We start from the raw sequence: 22,548 nt of genomic DNA on the forward strand, positions 1-22,548 counted from the left end.
TAATTAAAAGAAATAGCCTGCCCAAATGAGATGAAAAAAATTCTAGTTATATAACAAAATAGGCTTCGATCACATCCCCAAAAGATCACATTAGCTCTACGGCAATAAATCCAAACCAAAATGAAATCTTTGAAATACCACATGAAGATTTCAAAAGATTTGTTATTAAGCTACTCAAGGAGATACCAGAGAAAGATGAAAACCAGCATAAATTAATTAAACAATTCAGGATATGAATATAAGTTTTCTAAAAAGACAGATTAAAAAAATCAGAAGTTCTGAAAATAAAAGACACATTTAGAAAATTACAAAATGCAGTGGAATTATTCAAAAATAGGCTAGAAAAAGTAGAAGAAAAAATTTCAAAGCTCAAAGACAAAGTTTTCAAATTAACCCAATAAGACAAAAATAAAGAAAAAAGAACAAAAAGAAATTAATAAAGATTCTAAGCAATGTGAGATCGTGTTAGCCAAACCTAAGACTATTTGGTTTTCTCAAGGGAGAAGAGAAAGCAAAAAAGTTAAAAAAAAAAAAAAAAAAAGAAAACTTATTTGAGGGAATAACTGAGTACAATTTCCTTGATCTTGCTAGAGATTTGGATACTGAAATACAAGAGACCCAAAGAACTCCTGGTAAATTCATCACACACACCAAAAAAGTCTCCACCAAGGCATATACCCATTAGGCTATCTAAAGTGAATATTAAGGAATTAATTCTTAGATCAATGAGATAAAAGTATCAATCTTATAGGAAAACCTATCTGACTAATAGTAGACTTCTTATTAGTAACCTTGTCAACTATAAAAGATTGGGGTCCTGTCTTCAGCTTCCTTAAAAAGGATAACTGCCAACCAAGAATTTTGTATTCAGCAAAAGTAAGTTTTATAAATGAAGGAGAAACAGTCATTTTCAGACAAACACATGCTGAGGGAATTCGTTCCTACCAGGCCAACTCAACAAGAAATGCTAAAAGAAATTCTAAAGCTTAAAACAAAAGGTTGATATGCACCAGAATAGAATGTCTTGAAAGCATAAAACAATAACACAATGTAGAAAACAAAGTGTCTAAGTAACAATTAATGTAACTAAACCTCATATCTCAAAACTAAATTTGAAAGTAAATGGCCTAAACGTCCCACTTAAAACATACATATTGGCAGAATGAGTAAAGAATCACAAACCACGTCTCTGCTCCTAAGCATGAGAATTTGATAAACTCAAGTTAAAAGAGTGAAAAAAGATATTGCATGCAAATGGAAACCAAAATTGAGCAGGAGTAGTGATAATGGTTTGGCTGTGTGTCTCCTCCCAAATCTCATGTTAAATTGTAATTCCTAATGTTGGAGGAGTGAACTTGTGGGAGGTGATTGGATCATGGGGGCAGATTTTCCCCATGACGTTCTTCTAGTGAGTGAGTTCTCATGAGACCTCATGGTTTAAAAGTGTGCAGAACTTTCCACCTGGCTCTCACTCTCTCCTGCCTCCATGGTAAGACACACTTGCTCCCCCTTTGCCTTCTGACATTATTGTAAGGTTCCCGAGGCCTCCCAGTTATGTTTCCTGTGAAGCCTGCAGAACTGTGAGTTGATTTTTTCTTCATAAATTGCCCATCATCAAATAATTCTTCATAGCAGTGTGAGAATGGACTAAAACAGAAAATTGATTCTGGGAGTGCAGCACTGCTATAAAGATATCTGAAAATATGAAAGTGAATTTGGAACTGGGTAGTGGGCAGAGGCTGGAAGGGTTCAGAAGAAGATAGTGAGGGAAAGCTTGGAACTCTCTAGGACTTGTTAAATGATTATGATCAAAATGCTGCCAGTGATATAGACAGTGATGTCCAGGCTGAGGAGGTCTCAGATGGAGATGAGGAACTTATTGGGACCTGGAGTAAAGGTCATACTTGTTAGTGACCTCTGCTTTAGCAAAGAGACTGGTGGCATTTTTCCCACTGCTAGAGATCTGGGGAACTTTGAATAAGAAAGAAAATAAAAATTATCTGGCAGAAAAATATTCTAAGCAGCAGAGTTCAAGAGCTGATGTGGCTTTTTCTGAAAGCATTCAGTCATATGTATGAACAATGAGATGCTCTGAAATTGGAACTTATATTTAAAAGGGGAGCAGAGAATAGAATAAAAGTTTTGAAAATTTGTAGCCCAGCCACGTGGTAGAACAAAAAAAAAATTTCTGGAAATAAATTTATGTCTGTTGCATAAATTTGCATAAGTAAAGAGGAGTCAAATGTTAATAGCCAAGATAATAAGAAAAATGTCTCCAGGGCATTTTAGAGAACTTCACAGAAGCCCCTCCCATCATAGGTCTGGAGGTTTAGGAGGGAGGAGGGTAAAACGGTTTTGTGGACCAGGCCCAGGGCATTCCTGCTCTGTACACCCTCAGGACATGGAACCCTGCATCCCAGTCACTTCAGCTGTAGTCCTGGCTAAAAGGGGCCAAGGTACAACTCTGGTCATGGCTTCAGAGGGTGCAAGCTTTAAGCCTTGGCAGCTTCCATGTAATGTTGAGCCTATGAGTGCACAGAGTGCAAGAGCTGAGGTTTGGGAACCTCCACCTGATTTCAAAGGATCTATGGAGATGCCTGGATGAAAGGATTGATAAAAGGATCAATCAAACAAGAAGATGTTAGAAACATAAATTTATGTGCACCTAACACAGGAGTGCCCAGATTCATGAAACACTTACTACTAAACCTAAGAAATGAGACAGGCAGCAACACAATAACAGTGGTGGACTTCACCACTCTACTGACAGCACTAAACAGATCATCGAGACAGAAAGTCAACAAAGAAAAAATGGACTTGAACTACACTCTGTAACAAATGAACCAAACATGTATTTACAGAACATTCTACCCCAAAACTCCAGAATATACACTTTTCTCATCAACTCATGAAAGTTTCTCCAAGACAGACCATATGATCAGTCACAACAAGAGTCTCAATAAGATTAAAAATATCAAAATTACATAAAGTATCTTTGCAGACCACAGTGGAATAAAACTAGAAATCATCTACAAAAGGAACCCTCAAAACTGTACAAATAAATGTAAGGTAAACAATCCTCCTCAATAATTTTTGTGTTAACTATGAAATCAAGATGAACATTTAATAAAGTATTTGAAATAAATGATAATAATGACAGAAGTAATCAAAACCTCTGGGATACAGCAAAAGCAGTGTGAAGAGAAAAGTTTGTAGCACTAAATGCCAACCTCAAAAAGTCTGGAAAATAACAAATTGACAATTGAATGTCACATCTCAAGGAACTAGAGAAACAAAAACAAACTAAATCCAAAGTTAGCAGCAGAAAACAAATAGCAAAAATCAGAGCACAGCAAAATGAAATTGAAACAAACAAATCAAAAAATAAAACACCAAAAAAAAAAAAAAAGTAATTGATATGGTTTGGCTTTGTGTTCCCACTGAAATCCCATCTTGAATCTTAATAATCCCCAGTGTGTCAAGTGCAGGATGAGGTGGAGATAATTGAATTCTGGGGGTAGTTTCACTGATGCTGTTCTTGTGATAATGAGTGAGTCTCACAAGTTCTGGTGATTTTATAAGCATCTAGCATTTTCCCTACTTGCACTCACTTCTCTCTCCTGCTGTCCTGTGAAGACATGCCTTCTGTCATGATTGTAAGTTTCCTGAAGCCTCCCGAGTCATGTGGAACTGTGAGTAAATTAAACCTCTTTTCTTTATAAATTACCCAGTCTCAAGTATTTTTTCATAGCAGTGTGAGAACAGACTAATACAAACAATGAAACAAAAAAAACGGCTTCTTTGAAAAGAAACAAAATTGATAGACCATTAGCTAGATTAGCCAAGAATAGAAGAGACACAATTCAAATAAATTCGATTAGAAATGAAACTGGAGACATCACAACTGACACCACAGAAAGATAAAATATCATTTGAAACTACTATGAACACCTCTATGCACATAAAGTAGAAAATCTAGAGGAAATGAATAAATTCCTGGAAACACATAACCTTCCTTGATTAAATCAGGAAGAAACAGAAACCATGAACTGACCAATTACAAGGAGTGAGACTGAATCAGTAATTTAGAAATTGCCAACAACAACAACAACAAAAAAGGCAAGGGCCAGGTGGATTCACAGCTGAATTCTACCAGACATTCAAAGAAGATTTGGTGCTGAACCTATTGAAACTATTTTCAAAAATTAAAAAGAGAGGGAATTCTCTCCAAGTTATTTTATGAACTAGTGTCACCCTGATACCTAAATCAGGAAAGAACATAGAACAATAAAGGGAAACTACAAACCAATATACCTGATGACTGTTAATGCAAAATTCTCAACAAAATATTAGCTTACCAAATCCAACAGCACATCAAAAAAAAAAAAAAAAAACGATACACAAGGATCAACTGGGTTTCATCCTAGGAATGCAGAGTTGGTTTAATATATGCAAGTCAAGATATGTGATACATCACATAAACAAAATTAAAAACAATAATCATGTGATTATTTTGATAGATACAGAAACAGCATGCATTTGAGAAAGGCAGCATCCCTTTATCATAAGAATTCAATAAACTAGGCATAGAAGGGACTTCCCTCAAAATAATAAAGGCTATGTATGACAAACCAATAACCAACATCATACTGAATGGAGAAACGTTGAAAGCATTCCTTCTGAGAATTGAAATAAGACAAGAATGAAATGATGACCACTTATATTCAACATAGTACTGGAAATCCTAGCCAGAGGAATCAGGCAAGAGAAAGAAATAAAGGGCATAAAATTAGAAAAAATAAAAGTAAACCATTGCTTTTCGTTGGTAATATAATTGCTGTATTAGCCAGGGTTCTCTAGAGGGACAGAACTATATATATATATATATATATATATATATATATATATATATATACACACACACACACACACACACACACACACACACACACACAGTTGGCTTCCCTACTTTTGAGATTTTGGAACTCTGACTAGCTTCCTTGCTCCTCAGCTTGCAAACAGCCTACTGTGGGACTTTATGATGTGATTGTGTGAGTCAATACTCCTTAATGAACTCCTATATATATATGAGTTTATAGATTATATATACTATATATGATATATAAACATATTTGTGTGTGTGTGTATATATATAGGAGTTTATAGATTGTGGATATATTTGAGTTTATATATGATGGATGACTGATTGGAAAGGGGAAAAGGATTTTTTCAGAGATGATGAAAATTTCCAGTACCTATTTTGTATAATGGCTATATCTTTGTCAAAACTCATCAAACTGAACACTTAAGATCTGTACACTTTACTGTATGTATATGAGTGTATATATATAGTAGTCTATATATGCATGTATATGTATACATAGGTAAAATAAATGTATATATGTATATATTATATATGTAACGTGTGTGTGTGTGTGTATATATATAAAACACCTCAGGTTACAAAATCAATGTACACAAATAAGTAACACTGCTATACACTAATAACAACCCAGCTGAGAAAAGAAATAAAACTCTTTTCCTTTTACAATAGCAGCAATTAAATAAATAAAACACTTAAGAATGTACTTATAAACCAACCAAAATACCTACAACCAACTAATCTTTGAAAAATCATATACAAACATAAATTGGGGAAAAGAAACCCTATTTAATAAATTGTGCTTAGAAATCTGTCTAGCCACATGTAGAAAAATAAAACTGGATTTCTATCTCTCATCTTATAAAAAAATCAATTCAAGATGCATCAAAATCTTAAATCTAGGATCTGAAACTATAAACTCCCTAGAAGATAGCCTAGGAAAAACTTTTCTGAATATCGGTCTAGGCAAATAATTCATGACTACACCCCCAAGAAGCAAATGCAACAAAAACAAAAATTAATAAAAGGGACTTAATTAAACTGAAGCTCTTCTGTACAGCAAAAGAAGTAATCATCAGAGTAAGCAGACAATGCACAGAATGGGAGAAAATATTTGCCGACTCTGCAGGTGACAAAGGACTAATATTGAGAATCTACCAGGAACTAAAATCAGCAAGAAACAAAAAATAAAAAATAAAAAAATCCCATCAAAAGTGAAAAAATGACATGAGTAGACATTTCCCAAAAGAATATAGACAAATGACCAATAAACATGGGAAAAATGCCTAACAGTAATCATCAAGGAACTGCAAATTAAAACCACAATCTACCTTATCCTGAAAGAATGGCCATTATTAAAAAGTCAAAAAACAGTAAATGTTAACATGGACATGGTAAAAAAGAAATGCTTATATACTGTTGGTTGGAATGAGAATTAGTACAACCTGTATGGAAAAAAAGTATAGAAATTTCTTAAAGAACTAAAGGTTGGTCTACCATTTGATCCAGCAATCCCATAATTCACAATTGCAAAAACTATGGAACCAATCTAAGTGCCCAACGACCAATGAATAAAGAAAATGTGGTATACATACACCATGGAATACTGCTCAGCCATAAAAAAAAGAATGAAATTATGTCTTTTTCAGCAATTTGGATGGAGCTGGAGGCCATTATTCTAAGTAACGTAACTCAGGAATGAAAATCAAATACTGTATGTTCTCACTCATAAATGGGAGCCAAGTGTACACAAAGGCAAAATGGACTATGGAGACACGGACAGGAAAGGGTAGAAAGGAGAGAAAGGGACAAAAAGTATATATTGGGTGAAAATTACACTACTTGATGACAGGTGCTCTAAAATCTCAGACTTCACCACTATATAATTCATTCATGTAACCAAAAACCACTTGTACACCAAAAGCTACTGAAAAAAATATTTAAAAAAAGAGAATGGGACATAAAAAATATGATGATGACTGAAAACATTTCCATTTTTTGTAAAAGACATAAATTTCCAGATCTTAGAAGTTCAGTGAATACCAAGCAGAGAAAAATACAATGAAAATAGTACTAGGGCACATCATAGTTAAACTATTAGAAACCAAATATAAAGAAAAACTCTGGAAAGCAGCCAGAGAAAAATTGCATGTTACAAGCAAGGGAAGAATGATTTGAAGCATCACTGACTTCTCATCAGAAACTATAAAGGCCAGAAGTCACTGGAATAACATCTTTAAAGTGCTTGATAAAAGCCAGTCAATCCAGAATGCTATGTTCAGTGAATATATCCTTCAATGATGAAGACAAACTAAAGGCATTTTTAGATTAAAAAAAAACAAAAACAAAAAACACCTAAGGGAATTCACTGCCAGCAGATCTGTGTTACAAAGAATGCTAAAGGAAGTTGTTCTTCAGAATGGAAACACAGATCTTCAGGAAAGAATAAAAAACACTTGAAATGATACATATGTGGATAAACATAAAATACGATTTTTCTAATAATTTCTTTAGAATGCATATAATTAATTAAAACAAAAATCATTACATTGTATTGTGTGGTTTATAGTATATGCAGATATAATACATTTGCTTCTACAGCAAAAGGATGAAGGAGGTAGGTAATGTACTTATTCTTACTTTTTCTTTGAGATGGTGTCTCACTCTGTCGCCCAGGCTGGAGTCCAGTGGCGTGATCTCTGCTCACTGAAAGCTCCGCCTCCCAAGTGGCTGGGACTACAGGCACCCACCACCACGTCCAGCTAATTATTATTATTATTATTATTATTTTTAGTAGAGACGAAGTTTCACCTTGTTAGCCGGGATGGTCTGGATCTCCTGACCTCGTGATCCACCGACTTCGGCCTCCCAAAGTGCTGTGATCTTACATTTTATGTGAAATAGTCAAAGTTAACAAAGTACACTATGTACACTATGGAAATATAAGGATGTATAATTCTAGAGCTACTATTAAAAACACAATGCAAAGTCACAAATTAAAAAGCTCGTCTATGTTTTAAAATGTAATTGTAAAAAATCCCAGAAAAATTCAACTTCATGCAATAAGGTGGATGAAAGTCAAGACATCCTGAGCAAAAGAAGCCAAACACAATAATAAACACTCCATGATTCTACTCACATGATATTCTACAACGGACGAACTAACAAACTGGATATTCAGCAAGAAGAAACTGTTGGTTCTTTGGGTGGAACAACAGGGCGACATGATGGATGACTAATTGGAAAGGGGAAAAAGGGATTTTTCTGAGGTGATGAAAATTTCCAGTATCTATTTTGTATAATGGCTGCACATTTGTCAAAACTCATCAAATTGAACAATTAAGATCTGTACACTTTACTGTATGTAGCTACACCTCAATTAAAAATTAAGTTGAAAATATATTGAAACCAGGCAGGCCTGATGAAAATGTAAGATTGCTAAGTGAATTAATGAGAGACTGCCCTAGGTAAGTAAATAATTTGTAATAAAATATTCATCTAATCTATAACCTATGATCAGGCAAAAGCAAATCATTTGTTATTAAAACAGCCAGTCTCCTGCACTTGAAAAAATTCCTGTCTATGCTGTTCTTCCTGCTTTAGGAAATCTCTTTCCCGAGCATACTTCATTTCTGCCAAAATCCTACTCATCTTGAGGTCCTGTATCAGTGAGCATATACTCCAAGCAATTTTCTCTTTTATCTCAACCTTTAACATTATAGGACAGTGTGGCTCCCTTATTCTACTTATATGCTGTATTTTAAAAATTTCATATGTATTATTTCTTCTAAGGTTAATTTTTCACTAATATCTTTCTCAATTAGTTCCATAGTATTGGCAATTTCTGTGTGTGTGTGTGTGTGTGTTTTGTTGTTGTTGTTTGTTTGTTTGTTTTTTTTTTTGAGACGAATTCTCGCTCTGTCGTCCAGGCTGGAGTGCAGTGGCGCCAGCTCAGCTCACTACAAGCTCCACCTCCTGGGTTCACGCCATTCTCCTGCCTCAGCCTCCCGAGTAACTGGGACTACAGGCACACGCCACCACGCCCAGATAATTTTTACATTTTAAGTAGAGACGGGGTTTCACCATGTTGGCCAGGATGGTCTCCATCTCTTTGACCTCGTGATCCGCTCACCTCAGCCTCCCAAAGAGTTGGGATTACAGGAGTGAGCCACTGCGCCTGGCTGGCAATTTCTGTTTTAAAAGCAGCAGTCATTACTACCAGTCTTCCACCATGCCTCATCAATAAGCATTTCTCTCCTGACATGTTTATTTAGGTTAATGGGATTGTTACAAAACAGCTCACTCTAGCAAGAAACCCCTGAAGACACGGTTCTTGACTCTTCCTTCTTCCTCACATTCCTAGACATTTCTCTTTACCTACATTAGTTCATACTTCTCTTCCAACATAGCAAGTTCCTCCCTAGACTGTAAATTCTCTCTAAACAAAGGGTTATGTTTGTTCATATCTATATAGCCAATGCAACACAATGCTGACTCATAAATTATTAGTTAATTTTAAAAGTTCTCTTATTTTTTTTTTCATTTCTGTCTACTAACTTGGTCTCTCTAATGTATCCAAAACACATAATTTTATTTCTGCTTTGGTTCTTTTGCAATTCTCGGTTCCCTCTCCCTAGAACATTCCATCACAGGAAAAATATTCAAACAGCTCCCTCACTTATTTCGTATTCTTGTTTCCTCCATAGTCTGACATTTTAAAACATGTTCATGAGAATGGGGTGTGAGGTGCTGGTGTGGATATATTCCAGGTAGTAAGTAAGCTCTGTAATGCTTGGGACTTGGTTTATTTTTCAACACTGTAGCTCCAAGTTTTAAGAATGCAGCCGGGCGCAGGGTCTCACGCCTGTAATCCCAGCACTTTGGGAGGCCGAGGCAGGCAGATCACCTGAGGTCAGGAGTTCCAGACCAGCCTGGCACATGGCAAAACCCCGCCTCTACTAAAAATACAAAAATCAGCCAGGCCTGGTGGCAGGGGCCTGTAATCCCATCTGCTCCGGAGGCTGAGGCAGGAGAAGCACTTGAACTCAGGAGGCGGAGGTTGCAGTAAGCTGAGATCGTGCCACTGCACTCAAGCCTAGGCGACAAAACAAGACTCTCTCTCAAATAAATAAATAGAATTTTAAAATAAAATAAAATACATCTGGTATAATGTAGCTGCTCAGTTATTTCTTAAATGAATAAATGATCTTTTAAATAATTAGCTGATTAATTAAGAATTCCCCATTCCCACCTATACAATTACTTCAGCATGTCAGGCACTTCTTAATTCTTCCTTATGTTTTGTGAGGAATAATAGAAAGGGCTCTTAATTTGTATATCCATGAACCAAATTCTACTGCTTAATGCAACTTTTGCAGTCCACATCATCTTCTACAGGGCTGGGAAGTTGACTTTTATAAATGTTAAATCAAATTATAATAATCTTCTATTTTAACATTTGTTAAAGTTTTCTAACATCCATGAGATCATTCAAGTATTTTTTGGGGGGGAATAGATTGCTCTTCAAAACATATTTCCAGCCTCATTCTCCAGCTATGATAATCACAGGAACATTCTATGACATAGCCATATTAGACATTTTGCTATCCTGAATGTACGGTTTTATTTATGCTTAGGAACTTTCCCACCAGATGCTATTTGTATCTGGAAGCACCATTATCTTCTTACTACAGATTTTCTGATATCAATAATGTAATGTCCTTGATTCTATGATGGTAAGTCAAATACAATGCAGATATTAATATAAGAGTACAGTTGTATCATACATTTAAGCAAAACTTGAGGTCATAAGGGGATAACAGGGGCCTCAGTATTCAAGATTAGAAAGGATCATAAATGCAGAAATTCAGAAACTTTAAACAATGGCAACATAGATTTCAAATAAGCTGACACCAAATTAATGATGTTTTTAAAATTTTTGTTTTTATTTTTATTTGTTTTAAGTAACTCTGAATGTCTCATGGTTTGTAAGGATAGTCAAAAAATAAATTTTATCCAGAAATAAAGCCAAAGTTTGTTTTATATACCTTGATATTTATTGAATACATAATGATTTAAAGTTTTCATAGAAATCCTTACCGGGATATTTAAATTACATAAACATTTTTGTGATTAAGTAACAAAATACTTGTTACATCTTAAGCAAAATTTTTCAATTGAAAAATAATGATTGCCATAGACTGGAGTTCTAATCATCAGTTTACATCCAAATTTTGCATATTTTGTATTCTTTTTATTAAAAGTTCTATAAAAAGTTGGCAGGTATATGAAAGAGAAAATAGAACCTTACTACTGCAAAAAATATCAGTTTAGTGGCCTGAATCTGCCATCTTGTGGTGTAATAGCTTCATCTCACATTTTACACATATTCTCTAGGCATTTCAAAATATTTTCTTAAATATAGAGTAAGTATAAAGGTTGGCTTTATTTTTCTACATTTGATTTTTAAAAATACTTGAATATATCAATTTTATTGTTTCTCTATGCACACATTTACTTGTTACTGAAAATGGAAAAAAAAATAACACACGGAAGACTTCTTTTAATACAATTCAAATTTTTGAAAGTCAGAAAATCAAATTATTATGCTCTTGCAAACTACCCAATGTTTTCTTTCCCCAAGTTACTTTGTTACAGATTCTTGATGTTGGGTTACATTTCGCTGATTTCAGCCTTCTAAGACACATGGGAACACTTAGGACCTATTGATGCTTCTTTGGGTCAAATCAAAGAGTGGAGCTAAAGTATATCAAAGTTATTCAAATACATTCAAACTATACAGATCCCTTATGAATTACTGGTATCACAGCAGAAAGGAAAAGATATATGAAGAAAAATACATAAAAGAACTCATTATCAAAATTATTGTTATAGTCTGTAATAGTATAGAGTAGCTTTCTCAACTGCTGAATAATATTACCAGCAAGAGTAAAAAGTACAATAAAAAAATAATGATGACTGAATCTGCTCAGTGTCAAAATTCCCTATTCTAGCATTCTCAGAAGGATCCCACCTAGTGCATGCAGAAAGTGCAGCCACATCTGAATGGTTTCCTTCTCAATTCAGTCTGAACTCCTCTAAGCCCAGTGTCTGTTAGTTCTCTTGGAAGCTGAGAAAATCTGTGCAATAACAGGTATCAATTTTACCACCCTTTCTTTCTGCACAGATAACTGTGTTCTCACTCCGTTCCCCCTGTAAGGCAAGCTATCTCTGATATCCTGGAAAATAATTTCTCTTCTACCCTGTTGTTGAGGTAAACCTTCTGACAGATGAAGATGAGTTGGGAATTTGGTACCAGGATCAACAGTCAAGTTACTACGGTTCTTTATCGACATGTTGGAGCAGAAGTTATGAGAGTCCTCTGAATCATCATGAGAATTTTCTTTAGTAAGCATTTGTAAAGATTCTGGGATCAAGGGTGTGTTAAGCTTTGTGATGGTTTCATAGGTGGTCCAGTCACAGCGCTATGCTTCTTCTGGATCTTTGGGTTCCAACACAAGGTGATACTAGACTCTCAAATTGGCACCAGGTAGTCTGGAAAGAACTGTGTAGCCCAGAAATAACTTGAAAACCCAAACTGTAACAAATGTTAGTGAAAGAACTAAACTCTGATTTTTTTTTTTTTTACACAAGTATTTTTCTAAGCCAATACTATCTTAACCGGTGTTGTATGTTGAATTTCAGTGCCCAAAATTTGGCCATTTGGATTTGTTCATTGGTAAATCTTTTTAAATATTATTATCTTGTCTCTCTTTAAACAAATCTTTCAAATTTTCAAATTATTTTGGAGATGAATTTTTAAAAATATCATCATATAGATTCCTTTGTCTTGATAATGGTGTTTGTTACAATGTTGTTGGCCCAGTTGCTCTTTGATTAGTATTTGGGAGTTAAATATAAAAGTAAATACAAAATAATTTTTAGATGGAAAAATCACATTAAAAGTATACTGGGAAATAAGAGTTAATATCACACGGCCAGGGGTTAAAGTATGTTTTTATATTTTCTTTAAAAATGTAAATGCACATTTTTACCACTAAGACATACTGTTTCCTCAATAAGCCACAACAGATAAAAACAACTGTTTCTTATTTTATATTGGAATAAATGTATTTTGGCTTCAAATCATGACCTCAATAATCTAAAATATAGAAATCTGAAGTAAGTCAACATTTCACTGTGATCAAAAAGTTTAGCCTTTAAGTAATTGTTGCAGAAAAACAAATTTACTCATTTATTTTACCTCTATTTGTTTTTTTTTTTTTTTTTTTTTTTTTTTTTGAGACGGAGTCTCGCTGTGTCTCCCAGGCTGGAGTGCAGTGGCGTGATCTCGGCTCACTGCAAGCTCCGCCTCCCGGGTTCACGCCATTCTCCCGCCTCAGCCTCCCAAGTAGCTGAGACTACAGGCGCCCGCCACCACGCCCGGCTAGTTTTTTGTATTTTTAGTAGAGACGGGGTTTCACCATGTTAGCCAGAATAGTCTCGATCTCCTGACCTCGTGATCCACCCGCCTCGGCCTCCCAAAGTGCTGGGATTACAGGCTTGAGCCACCGTGCCCGGCCTTACCTCTATTTGTTAATCTCTTATTATAAACATTAGCTAAGAATGCAATTATAGAGTGAACATAAACATAGCTCTTTTATAATTTTAAAGTTATGTTAAAATATTTTAGCAATAATATAATCATATGAGCAAATAAGGATCCATACATCATTTCTAGGAAGAAGGATTGATTGAGTATTTTTTAAATGCCTGCTTTGGGGAGTGGCAACAGGGAAATAGTAGAGTGGGAAGCTCTGAATTCCTGTGTTTCATCAGAAACATAATAAAAAATCAGAAACATTGAAAACTCTGTCTTAAGTTTGTAAAACAGTCAAAGTCTTATAGCAGTAAGTGAATGCAGAGTAAATAAAAGTCAGGTAAAAATTCCCCTGGAATGCAAGGAAATCTTAGCCAAAACAAGCTAAACCTAGAATAATCAAAATAGCAAATCCTGGGGAAAGGGAATATCTGATTACCAGAGTTAGTCCATTAAAATTTAGAAATGTCCAGTTTTCAACCGAAAAATAATAAAGCCATACAAAGAAATCAGAAAGTACTGGACATTCAAAGAAAAAAGTAATTCACAAAAGTAGGCCCTGAAGAGGCACAAACATTGGACTTTCTATACCAAGACTTTAAATCAAATGTTTTAAAATCATTCAAAATGCTAAAGAAAAGCATAGAGAAGAACAAAAGGAAAACAGCAAAATAATACATGTGATAACAATATTAAAATAAAGATATAAATTATATAAAGGATCCAAGTAGAATTTCTGGTGCAGACAAGAAAAGCATAATATACTTCTCTCTAGAGATGTATAATAACTGAAACACAAACTTTGCAAGAGAGTTTCAACAGCAGAATGAGCAATCAGGAGAAATAATCAGTGAACTTAAAGAGAGACAATAGTATTTTTTGCAATGTGAGAAACAGAAAGAAAAAAGATTTTTAAAAAATGAACTGATCATAAGAGACCTTTGGAACATTATAAAGAAGGCCAATGTATTCATTATGGGAGTCCCAGAAAGAAGACTATGAGAAAATAAGGTGGAAAGACTATTTTAAGAAATAATGGCTGACAATTTCCCAAATTTAATGAAGAACATGAAACTACACATTAAAAATGTTCAGCAAATTTCAGGCAAAATACAGTCAAATCATTGAAAACTAAACACAGAAAAAGCTTAAAAACAACATGAGAGAAGTAAGTCACAAAATATTTTTGATATAATTAGCCGCAGATTTATTATTGGAAACAATGGAGGACAGAGGCAGTGGGTTGATATAAAATACTGTAAATAGTCTGGGGTTTGGGGTAACAAAACTGTGAACCTAGAATTCTACATACAGCAAAATTATCCTTCAAGTATTTTAAAAAAAAATGCTAAGGGAACTTGTTACTAATAGACTTACCTTACAAGAAATGCTAAAGGGAATTCATCTAGTTGAAATAAAAGGACCCCAGACAGTGGTTTGAAGCGATATGAGGAAATTAAGAACACTGGTGTAGGTAGCTATGCAGGTAAGTAAAAAAGCCAACCTCGTTGTATTTTTGTTTGTAACTCTTCATAGTTTTCCTATGTGATTTAAAAGACACACGCATAAAATGATAACTGAGAATATATATAATAGGCATACAATTCAAAAAGAGGTAACTTTTATAAGATTGTTAAGAGAGTGGCAGAATGTATGAAAAATAAAACATTATTCATTTATCTGCTGTGTATGAAAGAATCACTTTAGATGCAAAGACACAACAAAGTTTTAAGTAAAATAATGAAAATATACAGTCTATATTAAGAGTTACCACAAAAGACTTGGAATGACTATATTTATATCAGATAAAATAGATTTCCAATAAAATGTTTCCAAAAGAAAAAAATATATATTGGTGGAAGTTTCAATATAAAATCATTTTAAATGTATACATGCCAAACAATAGAGGCAAAATATATAAAGCAAAAATTGAAAGAATTAAAATGCAAAATAAATAATTCTACAATAATAGTTGGAGACTTCAATACATGACTTTACCATTCAATGCGGAAAGTACAGTCTCTTTCACAAATGGTGCCAATAAAATGGGATATTTTCATGTAAATTATTGAAGTCAATCCCTTACCTTATACCACATAAAAAAAGTTAAGTCACAACAGATAAAACAGCTAAATTTAAGTGTCAATATTACAAACATCTTTAAAAAATGAGGGCAAATCTGCATGGCGGTGGATTTGGCAATGGTTTTAAAATATAATACTAAAAATATAAGCAACAAAAGATAAAATTGGCATATTGGACTTGATTAAAAAAAACCCTTGTGTATCAAAGACACTATAAAGAAAGTAAAAACAACCCACAGAAAGGGAAAGAATATTTGTAAACTAAATATATGACAAGAAGTTAATATCCAGAATTTGTGAAGGATTTCTACAACTCAACAAGACAAAGAACCTAATCAACAAAACAAACAAAGGACTTCTACAGACATTTCTCCATATGAGATTGATTAATGGGCCGGGCATGGTGGCTCATGCCTGTAATCCCTGTGATTTGGAAGGCCGAGGTGGACAAATCACGAGGTCAGGAGTTCGAGACCAGCCTGGCCAACATGTTGAAATCTCATCTCTACTAAAAATACAAAAAATTAGCCAGGCATGGTAGCAGGTGCTGTAATCCCAGCTACTCAGGAGTCTGAGACAGGAGAATCACTTGAACCTGGGAGGCAGAAGTTGCAGTGAGCCGAGATGGCACCACAGCACTCCAGCCCAAGCAACAGAGTGAGACTCCATCTCAAAAACAAACAAACAAACAAACAAACAAACAAACAAAGATTGATTTATGGTCAATGGGCACATGAAAAGAATGCTCAAGAAATAGAAAATAGAAAACATGTAAACCAAAATCACACCACTTCAAAAATCCTGTGATGGCTATAATCAGGAAGATGAGGCTGCTACAGAAATGTTTGGTTGTTTCTTTAAAAATCAGACATAAGATTACTATATGACTGGCAATTTCCCTCCTAGGTGTATATCTGAAAGAATTAAAATTAGGGACTCAAACAAATATATGCATTCCAATATTTTAGCAGTATTATTCACAATAGTTAAAAGATAGCAATAATACAAGTATCTATAAATAGATGAATAAATAAAATGGGGTATATATTACAATGGAATATTATTCAATCATCAGAAGGAATGAAGTATTGATGTATCCTACAACATGGTTGAACCTTGAAAACAATATACTAAGTGAAATCAATCAGACATAAAGAAGCATACATTTTAGATGAATGAACATATATGTGAAATATCTAGAATAGGAAAATTCATAGAGACATAATATAGACTAGAAGTTATCAAGGGCTGGGATTAAAGGGAATTGGGAAGTTGTTGCCTAATGAGTACAGTATTGGATTTCTGTTTGGGTTGATAACAGATTTTGGAACTAGATAGTGGTGATGGTTGTACAACATTGTGAATGAAATTCATGGCAGTAAATTGTACATATAAAAATATTAAAATAACAAATGTTATACTGTATGTATTTTACCACACTAAAAATATAGTTTAAAAAAGAAAATGTCTTGTTTTTATAACTGATTTAATGATTACTAACATTAAGAAGAAAGGTAGAAAAAACTTTCCATTGATTTCTGTCACTCTTTTCTTTCAGTTTTTCTGCTTCCTTACTTCATAGTTTTATTCACTGTCCAATTTCCTTCAAAGCAAAAATAATGACAGTCATGACCCCAGATTGAGTCCTTATACTTTTCTAGCTACTACTTATTTTTTTCTTTTTAATATCAAAGATAATTTGTTGTGTATATACTAATAACTCCCCAATATTTATTTCCAACTTTGATCATTCTTCTAGATTCCAGATGTAAGTTTCCAGTTGATTGGTACGGAATTTAACCTTATATTTTTATGAAAATTTCTAAATTGTCATCTCTATTCTTTACTTTTAAATCTTCTGGTGGCACTCTGTGAGTAGTCAGTTAATAATGAAACAAATAATATAACTTATATATTATCCCAAGTACTGCTGATTTTCCACCTCTTTTTGCTATATTGGCCTATGTACAAACAGAATTTTTTTAACTATAAGTTTTTCTCCATTGACTGAATAAGACTCTCACTTTACCTTTAACCCTCATTCAATCTTGACCAACACATATTTCCAACCACACCAAACTTCACGTACTCTTGCCAAATATTCTCATATATTCTTTTGCTCTTCTTGTTTTGTGGGCCTCTAATAATTCAGCCTCTCCAATTTTTATTATAGTTTAATTCATGCTAAACCCCTTTTATAAATTTAAAATTCTCCTTGTAGTTCTCCCTGAAATTTCTCAAAAACTATATTTTACTTTTATTTTCCAATTATGTGATTGTGTCATTTAGTCCTGTGAGTTGGAATTTTTGTCATTCCTATTTTTGTTTTCATGCATGAATATCACCCACTTTATTCAAGAAGCAAATGATAGTAAAGGCCAGACACTATATAAAAGTAGGTAAAATATTCTATGTTTTGCCATATGTTTTTCCATATTATTTTTATAAGACTTATCTAGACATAATCAGTTATTTAAAAGACAAAGATATGCAGAGAACTATGGGAAGAGAAAAGTCAGTGTTTCTAGGGAGCAAGATATCATGATTGTTGTAACACCTTGTATTAACAAAGAGGGTATACTTGTAAGTTAAATGTAAAGCACAAAAGACACTTACTTTCCTTCTGACCAAACTCTCCTTATGTCATAATTATCCTTGATTTTTTTGCAGGATTTCTTGTTTCCACACTTACTTTCAGTTGTCATAAAATAGAAACTTCTTTGAATTTCATTTACTTCAGTAGTAATTTTAAATATCACCAGTAGATACCATCTTTCAATACAAAATGAAAAAGAACTATATGTTTCATAACTTGAAAGTATTAGAAGATGATAGGTATTTAGAAAGGTAGATCAATAGACAGATGACAGATAAATGATGCATAGAAGGAGGATAGATGGAATAACAGATAATTACAAGAATTGATATTTACGGGTACACTTCCACATGGTAGGTCCTTAAGAAATATGTGTTGAGTGAATGAATAACTTAATTGATGATGTTAGGGATTGACAAATTAGATTGAAACCAGACAAGCAGGCCAACAGGCCCCAGAAATGGTCAGAAAATAAGGTAGTTTTAGGGGATCAGGTAAAAGGAAAAACAGGGCATTAAAAAATCAGAATTAATAGTTGGAGTTGGATCAGAGTAAGTTTGCAACAACTCCAGAATACCGGCCATCACGCAGAAGTTTACAGTGGTGGTTAAAATTGGTTGAAGGCATTTTGAAAAGCCCTTTCATCTTATTCAGGCAGATAAGTCGTTGCCTGAATCTAGTCATAGTATCTGAGATGGAGTTTCAGAATATACGAGGAACAAGAATCTTAGTCTTCATCTCTGGGAAAATTGTACCCAAATTGGAAGCGATTTAAAGATATGTGACAAGAATCAAAAGACAGAGTGAGTAGAATTACCTAGCAATGTCCAGAACATTGGAAGCATTCTTTTTCACAGTTGTATAACACATTTACACTAAGAGATTATTCTACTGCCCAACTGTATTGATATTCACTTCTATTACGGGATGCCAAACTGCACATGGTTCTACTGTAGTTTTATTAATTTTAGTATTTATTTTTACCTTACCCAGAGAGACTACCATTTCAATCTAGGCTGGGTATTCAAAATAAGTGAATAGTTGCCAGTGTTATAACACTTCATATAAGAATCAAATAATTAATTAGCATTTTCTTCCCATCGGACCACTGGACTTAAAGGTCAATTATAAGGCATTAATTTTGAGGAGCTGAATTAGTTAGAAGTGATATTTACACTGCTTAGCATGGACATTATTGTGTACATATTTTATTTATATTTCAGGCAGGTGTTAGAGGGTCCACTTGCCCATACCACCTGGGAGTGTCATATGGGGAATTTCACTTGAGCGACAGCAACACATTCTTCTCATTACCTCTGTGATTTAATTCAACATCCGTTATTTTAAGTGAATGGGAATTGTTGTCTTCATAAATTTGCACATAGTAATGCAAATATTTTTAGGGAAAAAAGTGGGGGTACTATTGTGATGTGTATAATTCTATTAGCACATAATGGAACATCACAATGAGTTGTTCTTTATTTTTGTTTTTAAAATATTAACTGATAACATAAAAACTTTATTCTAATAACTGAGTGAATGACTCTGTAATACCTCATGCTAAAAACAATTTAAAGATTTTTAAAAAGTATAATACAAGTTACAAATACTTTAAAATTTTAAAAAATAAACGCTTGAAAGATATTTTTTAAGAGTCAAAATGTTCAAAAATATTTAATTATAAAAATTTGGCTTGGATAAATGTAATATGGGTTGTATTTAAAAGTATTAAATAATTAAAATTGCTATTCTATTATATAATATCAACTTAAATTAACTCTCAAGGCTGAGCCAATATTACCACTGAAAATACAGAAAATGGAAGCTAGGTATCCAATGACTTGGAAAAACGGTGTTGAAATACATGTACCATGAACTACCTGAAATTTTCCAAACTCACCTCAATCAATCACATCTAGATTGACAAAGATTATTCCATAGCTCTAGAGGTTCACTATAAAATATTTAAAACCAGCCGGGCGCGGTGGCTCAAGCCTGTAATCCCAGCACTTTGGGAGGCCAAGACGGGCGGATCACGAGGTCAGGAGATGAGACCATCCTGGCTAACACGGTGAAACCCCGTCGCTACTAAAAAAAATACAAAAAACTAGCCAGACGAGGTGGCGGGTGCCTGTAGTCCCAGCCACTCGGGAGGCTGAGGCAGGAGAATGGTGTAATCCCGGGAAGCGGAGCTTGCAGTGAGCTGAGATCCGGCCACTGCACTCCAGCCTGGGCCACAGAACAAGACTCCGTCTCAAAAACAACAACAACAAAAAAAAATAACAAAAAAAATTAAAACCAACTTTAAATGCCAATACCTTCCTCAGAGGCATTAGAAATATATTATGATCACTTTTTTCCTTAAAATGCGCATCCACATGTCAATGTTTTATATGATTTTTTAGATGGATTTTAAGTGAAATTATAAACCTAAGGAAGTATAATTGATCAACCTATCAGTAGGTTTACAGACGTAAGTTTCATGTAATTTTGTTTGGCTGAAATATGTGCTAATATAATTTTAATCATGTCTCAATCTATGAGTTTTTTTGTAGATCACAGTAGTTTACAGAGCTCACCTTTCTTATATTTAAGAATAGAACTGTGATAATTATAATTTTTGTGCAATTTTTAAATTTTAGATTTATATTATATAATTGCTTTCAGTACAGTCCCTCAGTTTTAAAATATGGATATTTGGTACTGTAGTTCATCTACCAACTTTGCGTTATTACATTTGCATACTGAAGCATGGAACATGACACTTGACACATTGCAGATAATTTGTATCATTAAATAAATAATGGAAAAAATTGATATGTTGAAAAAATTGAATAACCTAAATGTATCAAGTCTAGGCACATTGTAACATTAGGTCAATAGGCTGCATTCTGGGATTTTACAAAGGTCAGACATGTCATGAGTGGACCACGACATATACTGGAACAATTCCATATAAAGAGATATGTAAATCCAGTGTAAGAAGCACAAAATGCTATTGTAGTATGGCAAAGATAAATTACTATCTATTTCATCTGCACTAGACTCTCAGTTGATTAGCAATATTTCCATCAGCCCAGGACAATCCAGCCCCTAAATAGCCAAGACAATCCAGCAAAAAAGATTGGAACTCTATTTTTAAGAGGATTTTTCGGGGTCATGCTGAGTATAACTGTTCTTACCTTCATTTGGTCTTTGTGATGGCTAATTTTATGTGTTATCTTGGCCAAACTTTGGTATCCAGTTGATTTGGTAAGTCTCATGCAATCTTTTGCAAACTTTCAGAACAGAGACAGAAGTTTCCTGAAGCAGGTCTGTAATATACAAACTCTGCCTGAGTTTCTAGTCTGCCTGGTCTGCTTTGTGAATTTTTCTCTCAAGACTACAATATCAACTCCAACCTGAATTTCTAGTCCACTGGTCTTCCCTATGGAATTAAGACATGTGAGTCCCGGGTTCCTTAAAATCTTTCTTTCCTTTTCTCTCTCTCTCTCCTCTCTCATATACATATATATATATACACACACACACACACACACACACATACATACACATACATACACACACATGTATTTTTTGTGTGAGATATATATAAAAATGTATAGATCTGTACACTATGTATAAATATGTGGAGTATAAACATATACATAACATGTAATATAGTCTAGATACCTCTTTATTAAGATTGATTCTTACTAGTGTGGACTTCAAATACCATTATTGTAAGAAAACTTAAGTATTACAGTTACACTGTAATGTTATAACACTGAGACTTTGTTTTAATGAGGCTCTTCAAACAAAGAGCACATTCTGTTGCAGTAGGAATATTCGAATCAATTGCCAATTGGTCTGTACCAAAGCTGCTTTCTAAGTGAAGATTGTTCATTACGATATTACTACAGGCATAGACTCTCTGTCTCTCTCTGTCTCTGTCTCTCTCTCTCTCTCTCTCTCTCTCTCTCTCTATATATATATATATATATATATATATATAATAATTATCCTCATAATTTTAGGTACATGAACTTAAAATCATATTTGTGCATCCCGGTTTTGTTTATGGCAATTCTTTGGACATTCTCATTTTGGTTCCACTTTTTTTTTTCTTTTTTGAGATGGTGCCTCACCTGTTGTCCCAGCTGGAGTGCAGTGTCATGATTATGACTCACTGCTGCCTTGAACTCCCGGTCTCAGGCAATCCTCCTGTCTCCGCTTCCAGAGTAGCTGAGAATTTAGGTGCCTGCCACCCTGCTTGGCTATTTTTTAAAAATTTCTTAGAGATGGGCCTCATTATGTTGCCCAGGTTGACCTCTAACTCTAGGGCTCAAGCAGTCCTCCTGCCTCAACTTCCTGAGTAGTTGGAGTGACGGTCACAAGCCACTGAGAC

At 34.1% G+C, this 22,548-nt stretch overlaps 1 long non-coding RNA gene across 4 annotated transcripts in view; it reads right to left on the reverse strand.

Moving 5' to 3' along the window:
- The window catches only part of LOC105467943 (uncharacterized), a 113,628-nt gene that overhangs the window by 38,520 nt on the left and 52,560 nt on the right, over positions 1-22,548 (reverse strand). For 2 of the 4 annotated variants that reach the window (XR_011613815.1, XR_011613818.1), the window contains exons 2-6: positions 21,344-21,475; positions 18,182-18,337; positions 17,067-17,168; positions 14,859-15,022; positions 8,022-8,117 (exon numbers count right to left, since the gene is read on the reverse strand). This is a non-coding gene — a long non-coding RNA (uncharacterized lncRNA). The remainder of the gene's footprint in view (positions 1-8,021; positions 8,118-14,858; positions 15,023-17,066; positions 17,169-18,181; positions 18,338-21,343; positions 21,476-22,548) is intronic. The other 2 variants (XR_011613817.1, XR_011613816.1) reach the window with 2 other exon arrangements.

Source organism: Macaca nemestrina, chromosome 15, assembly GCF_043159975.1.
Source record: "Macaca nemestrina isolate mMacNem1 chromosome 15, mMacNem.hap1, whole genome shotgun sequence".
In the NCBI taxonomy this organism is placed as follows: Eukaryota; Metazoa; Chordata; class Mammalia; order Primates; family Cercopithecidae; genus Macaca; species Macaca nemestrina.